Source organism: Nicotiana tabacum, chromosome 8 (genome assembly GCF_000715075.1).
Source record: "Nicotiana tabacum cultivar K326 chromosome 8, ASM71507v2, whole genome shotgun sequence".
In the NCBI taxonomy this organism is placed as follows: Eukaryota; Viridiplantae; Streptophyta; class Magnoliopsida; order Solanales; family Solanaceae; genus Nicotiana; species Nicotiana tabacum.
Genome location: NC_134087.1, coordinates 130,209,661 through 130,216,940, shown reverse-complemented (window position 1 = coordinate 130,216,940; position 7,280 = coordinate 130,209,661).

The following is a 7,280-nucleotide window of genomic DNA, read 5'->3' as shown; positions in this document are numbered from 1 at the left end:
TCTGATAACTTGGGGGGGCAGCTTCGTAAAAGTGACAATTAGTTTGCATTTGCTGATGGATAGACCTTCGCAAATGTGAAGACTTTCGCATTTGTGATATTTTGAGGCTCGGAATTGCAATCAGTGGTTTGTATTTGCGATACTTGCAGCTAGGTAGATGATGGAAAAAGTCGGGTCTTAGCTCATTTCACTCCATTTTTAACCCTAAATATTCTAAAGGCATTTTTCTGTAGAGATTTTCTTTCCAAAATCATTGGTAAGCAACTTTAACTAGTTTTCAATCAAATCCCATTACTTTTCATGAACTTTTAACATCAAATCTAGTAATTTGATGGTAAAAATTAGGGGTTTTGAGTAGAATTTAGGGATTTAGTGAAACTGAGATTTAGAGCTCAAATTGAGGTCAGATTTCAAAACAAATCACATGACCGGGCTCGGGGGTAAATGGGGGATCAGGATTTGGTCTGAATCTCAGATTTTGATCAAGCGATCCCGGGGTTGACTTTGGTTGACTTTTTCAATTTAGCTAAAAATTGAACCTGTTTCATTCGCAGGTACTTTCTAAAGCTTTTGTTGAATTGTTTGAACGATAATTGGCTAGATTCGGTTGGTTTGGAGGCTTGTTCGAAAGGAAAAGTCGTGGTTGATTATTGATTTGATTGCAAAAAGAGGTAAATGTTGTGTATAACTTTGACTTGAGGGAATTAGGACTTGTTGGTCCATTTGTTACATGAATTATGTGTCGGGACGACATATATGCGAGGTGGCGAGTGTATATGTGCTTTCATGAGTTAAATCATGCGGGTTGCGCTATTTACCTTTGTATCCTTATTTACTCTATGTTATATTTTGTTACATGCTTTGATTTGCTACATGTCCTTGTTACTCATGGTTTATTTGTTATCTGTCAATTAGTTTTTACATGTTTCGGTTTATTCATTCTTCAATCAATACCTGCTATATGTTCCTACATGTATTAATTGTATATCTTCATTGATTCATGTCTTTACTTGCCTTTATTGTCCTTACCTTACTTGTGCACTTTATTATATTGTGTCCAATAATGGGAGTCCTTTGGCTATTCTTGTATTGATGATTTGTTGATGTTTGTGAATACAAGGTATTGGTTATTTTATGTTTGTACTGGTAGTTCCTTGATATTCTATACACTTTACTTCCTTTTGTGCTAAGATTTCGAAATTGAGTTGTGTTGAGTAGTTCATGTTAAAGAGTTGATATTGGGAACGGGTTGCGCACCATAACAATATTGAAATAAATTAATAATGGGAACATGTTATGCGCTTTAATAGTATTAAAATAAATTAATAATGGGAATGAGTTGCACACCGCAACAAATATTGATATGATATTGGGATCGGGTTGCACGCTGCAACATATATTATGATAAATGTTGGGATCGGATTGTGCACTGCAACGGAATATGATGTGGTGTAACTATTTGTAGCTGTGGTGCTTTATTTTTGTACTGTCGTATGAGGTTCCAAGATGATGTTATTCTGGGGCCCTCTGTTAGTTGACATTCGAGTCTGTTCTTATGAGTTTACTTGCTTTCTATATATTTCTGCCATTTTTTGTTATTATTCGTACAGGTTTATAGTGAATGTCTTGTCATAGCCTCGTCAGTACTTCGGCGAAGTTAGGCTCGACACTTACAGAGTATATGGGATCGTTGTACTCATACTAAACTTCTACACTTCTTGTGCAGTGTCACGACCTAAAACATAGAATATCGTTATGGCACCTAACGTGGTACTAGGCAAGCCGACACTTCAAAATACTTCCAACACTTTTAAATGAAAAATAAAATAACACAGGTTTAAATAATCAAAACTCTCAAAAAAATGGATAGAAAGTCAAAACCCAATATGGAAATTCCCAACATCGGGGTATCATTGAGTACATAACTGTCTATACAACATAAGTCTAGAAATACTATCTATGAAAGACTAAAACTAAATACATAAAGCTGAAAGATAGGGAACGAGAGACAAGGTTTGCGAACGCAGGGTAGCTACCTTGAAATTTCCAGACGATCAAACTACGCAGAGAATCAACACCCACTATGTCCAGAAACATCTGGATCTGCACACGAAGTGCATGGTGTAGCGTGAGAACAACTAACTCAGTAAGTAACAATACTAAATAACGGACTGAAAGTAGTGACGAGCTTCACAGGTATAGTTCAATTATAGAAATTACAATATAGGAAGATAAGCATGCTTTCAAGTTCGACAATTTAGGCCAAAACGGTTAATTCACGTCAAGTTCCATTGAAACAGGATATAATATCTTTCAGAAATTTTATGACAGTGATATATGCCAGTTGAAGTACAACAGTAATGAAATCAAGTGCAAAATCTCAGAGCAGCAGTCACTCAGTCCTCCCATACACTCCAACCTCATAGTCACTCAATCCTCACAGTCTCCCATTCCTCTCAGCACTCGCGCTCGGCACTCGACACTCGGCACTCCGCACTCACACTCAATAAGTACCTGCGCTCACTGGAGGTATGTACAGACTCCGGAGGAGCTCCTTTAGACCAAGCGCTATTATCAGCCAATCATTGCGTAAATCAATAAAATATGTTGTGATGTGCAGTCCATCCCATAAATATCCTCACAAATCAGGCCCTTGGCCTCACTCAGTCATCAATTTTTCCAGTCTCTCAGACTCTCAATAATAATGATAATTAGCCTAAACAACAATGATATAAGGTATCAATAAATGACAATGAACTGGGATGTAATATACAAGTAAATTTGTGATTGAGTACAAACATCAATTTAACAGATAATTCAATATGTAGCACGACCTCTGTGGGTCCCTACTATACCAACACATATCCTAAACATAATTTCTAACATGATTTGCAGTTCAATTTCTATAACATATGGAGAATATACGGATAACAACCGATTATTCAACTTTACAGCTCCTTGGAAATGACCAAATCACAATTCCTACGGTGCAACCCACACACCCATCACCTAGCATGTGCGTCACCTTAAAACCAAACACATGACACATAATACAGGGTTTCATACCCTCTGAACCAAATTTAGAACTGCTATTTACCTCAAACTGTGCAAATCCCTACTCCAACACGCTCTTGCCTCGTGAATCGACCTCAAAATGCATTGAATATAGCCATTAACAGTTCGATACAATCAACACAGGCTAAAGGAATCAATTCCATAAGAAAATACTGAGTTATTAATCAAAAATTAAAAGTTAACTTAAAAGTCATTCCCCGGGCCTGCATCTTAAAATCTGATAAAAGTCACAAAACCCGAAAGTCCATTCATCCACGAGTCCAACTATACCAAATTTACCAAAATCCAACAGCAAATTTCCAAATTCAACTCTGCGGGGAGGAGCATCTCAAAGTATGGGGCAGAGGATGTTGCGTTTGATGGGTTCACCACATGTTAGGTTTGAGAGCCGTGTGATGGGTTCAAATCCCTAGACTCAAACTCCCAGATTTCACCTTAAATACACATAAACTAGGTGGGAAGTTCAATGGGGAAACAAGGTTATTGAATAAAAATGAGCACAAATGACTTACCTAAAGAAACCCCTCGAAAAACCTCTCAAATATCGACCAATCCCGAGCTTGAAATGTTTAAAATGAAGAAAAATCGCGAACCCTTGAATTTAAGGTTCTGTCTAGGGGTCTCACACCTGCGCTCCACTTGACCGCACCTGCGGCCCCACTTCTGCAGATCTTCCTTCGCTTATGCGTACCAGGACCCCCAACCCACCTCCGCTTCTATGGTCTTTCATATGCAGATGTGCATCCGTACCTACGGATTTACTTTCACGTCTACGCCTTTAGGCTTCATCTCCTATACGCGCACCTGCAACGCCTCTCCAACTATGGACCTCCAAATCACTATTTGGACGCGCTCATAAGTCCAAAATCACCCAACGGAGCTAACGGAACCATCATAACTCCATTCCGTAGTCGTTTACACACAGGGCAACATCCGATCAATCTTTCCAACTTAAGATTTCAACCTTGAGACTAAGTTTCTCAATTCATTCCGAAACCTCCCCAAACCCGAACCAACCATCCTGGCAAGTCACATAACAACTATAAAGCACACAATGAGCAGTAAATGGGGAAATGGTGCTACAAATCTCAAAACGACCTTCGGGAGACATGCCCGAGAGGTCTGCAGGAAACACATCTGGAAAATCTCGCACCAACATCCCTCACAAAGGCAAAATAAGATAAACAACCCTTCCCAACCATCAGTTGGGTCTTAAAATATGAAATCACTCTGCTGGGAACATAGTCTAGAGAACCTGTCCACTCAATACTTGGCAACCCTGGCATTGCCAACGTCAACATCATAGTCTTAGTGTGACAATCTAGAACAGCATGACAAGGAAACAACCAATCCATACCCAAGATCATGTCAAAATAAACCATACTAAGAAATAAGAGATCAACTCTATTCTCCAATCCTTAATAGTCACTACACATTACTGATATACACGGTCCAAAACAACAGTATCACCCACTGGCGTAGATACATGAACATATGAAACTAAGGACTCACTAGGCATATCTAGACAATGAGCAAAATATGATGATATATATGAATAAGTCTAACTAGGGTCAGATAATACAGAAGCGTCCTTGTGGCATACTGAGACAATACCTATAATCACTACATCTGAAGCAACAACATTTGGCCTAGTAGGAATAGCATAGAATCGGGTCTGACCACCGCCTGATCGACCTCCCCCTCTAGGGAAACCTCTAGGTGCTTGGGCCCCACCCCTACCTGGCTGGGCAGGTGGTGAAGTAACTGGTGCGGAAGTTGTATCCTGACTCCTCTGCTGCACTGGACCTCCCGGGGGATGAGGACACTGCCTCCATATATGCCCAAACTCCCCATACTCAAAGCAACTCCTTGGTGCTGGTGGTCGGGACTGAAGGGGGCCCCAATTACTAGGATAATTGCTAGAAAGACCTGGCATAGATGAACCCTAAGCCGATAAAGCACGGGACGAACTCTGAGCTGGAAAGGCATTGAGAGATGACTGACCCTAACGAGCACTGTATGAACCAAGACTGGATGATGCACCACAGTGAACTGGGCGAGCCATCTGAGCGGGACTATAAGGACGACCCTTGCTGTGGTAGGGCTGCTCTCTAGAAGGAACACCACTAAAACCACCCGAATCTTGAGGCCTTTTGGCCTCCCTATCCTCATGCTCATGACTACAGACCATCTCTATCTGTCGAGCAATATTAATCACCTCATCGAAAGTAGCACCAGATACCCTCTCCCGAGTCAAAAGCAACTGCAACTAATATGTGAGGCCACCAATAAACCTCCAAATCCTCTCCCTATCAGTGGGAACCAACCAAACTGCGTGACAAGCCAACTATGAAAACCTCATCTCGTACTGGGTCACAGACATGCCCTCCTGACGTAGCTGCTCAAACTATCTACGCAGCTCCTACCAATGAGAATGCGGCATAAACTTCTCCAAGAAGAAAACAGAGAACTCATGCCATGTAAGTGGTGTTGCACCGACCAGCGTGCGCCTCTCATAAGCCTCCCACCATTTGAGGCAGCCCCAGTAAACTGAAAAGTAGTGAACGAGACCCCATTGGTCTCTAAAATACTTGTCGTGCGAAGAATCCGCTTGTGAATACCTAATTTTTGCACCTTTTTAATCTCCTAAAAAAAGAAGAAGATAATTTTAGAACAATCTTAGCTTCCTTGTAATTAATTTTCTCATATTTGTGTGCATTTTTGCATGCATTTTATTTCATAAAAAAAATCAAAAGATGTTTCTTTTATCTTTTATTTGGGCATTCTAGTTTGCATCTTTAAGTTGTATATAGCAAGAAGATTTTCTTTTTAGTTGTGCATTTGTAGGATTAAGTTAGAGTTATGAGAATTGGGCTACTTGATTTTTATTGAAAATGAGCTAGAAATCGGACTAAACCGGTGGCCCAATGGCTTCCAACATGCTCAGCTTAAGACCCTAACCAGAAGCGCCAAAACAGCATTGTTTTGGTTAAGTGGTTGAGATTTAATCTCAGCCACCCATCTTAACTTGATCCAACGGTCCGAATCTGATCTTCATTCTTAGTATTTAACACCTAAACAAGCCAAAATTTGCCCTCATTTTGCGTTATTTTCTATTTCCCTCCTCTCATCTCTCTCTAACCCCTCTCTTAAGCCACCGACCTCTTCCACTGCCACCACCATGCACCGTCGCCGGTGGTGCTCCAAACACTACCAAACTTTCACCCTCTCCTCGTCTCTTCATCCTTTACTCATATCCGAACCCCAAATCCTCAAACTCCATCTCAACCTCCATGAATCTTCAAGAAAACCGAAACCCTAGCCGCCTATTTCTCCTCAAATTCGTCAAGTTTGTGACCTCACCACCACTTAATATCTACATGAGTGTGTAGGTCTCCCCCTAATCTACCGTTCTTTCTTGGTTCGAAGTCAAAACTCTGGTGGCTCAATTCTGGCAGGTTGCTGGACGTTTCTACTTTGGCTCGAAGCATTTCTTGTTGTTGAGTTCGTTATTCGACTTCAGTTTGATTGGAGTTGATTGTGATGGGCGAGCAACAAAAAGAGCATGTCCGACATCAAAACTTCATCCATCACTGCCCAAATCACCACCACTATTTCGGACACTCGAGTTTCAGGTACACCCTAATCCCTTGTATCTGCTTTCTTTTTCTTTTTCTTTCTGTTTCATTGTAGTTTGCTTAGGTCTAAAATTTCTAATTTTCTTCTTTGTTTGATCATGTATTTTATTTATCATTAGTTAGTTTAGAGTCAGTATGATTAGTTGTCGCTCGTCGATTTCAAATTATTGTGTTGTTCGTTCATTTAGTTACTTCAATTGGATTCCTATCTCATATGTTTTGCAAGTGGTGTTTGAAGTTAGTTTTAAATTCAAGCTTGTAAATTTTAGATTCAATTGCAGTTTGTGTTATTTCACGTTTAACTTGTCGTGCTAGTTAACTAATGTTTCAGCATTTTCAACAAAATCGCTAGTCAGTTTAGTTTAAATTGAAGGTTTAAAGTTTGTTTCTCATCTGATTACTGCTCACTATGGTTAATTCCTATTAAATAGGTTATGTTGATATAGTTAGACATTTAACTAAGATAGTCAGTTACTCGTTAAATTGCTCGGCTGTTGGATTTTTGTTATAGTTGATTGTTCACTCAATTAGGATCATTTTGTTTGAGACGATTTTGTTTGGTTTAGC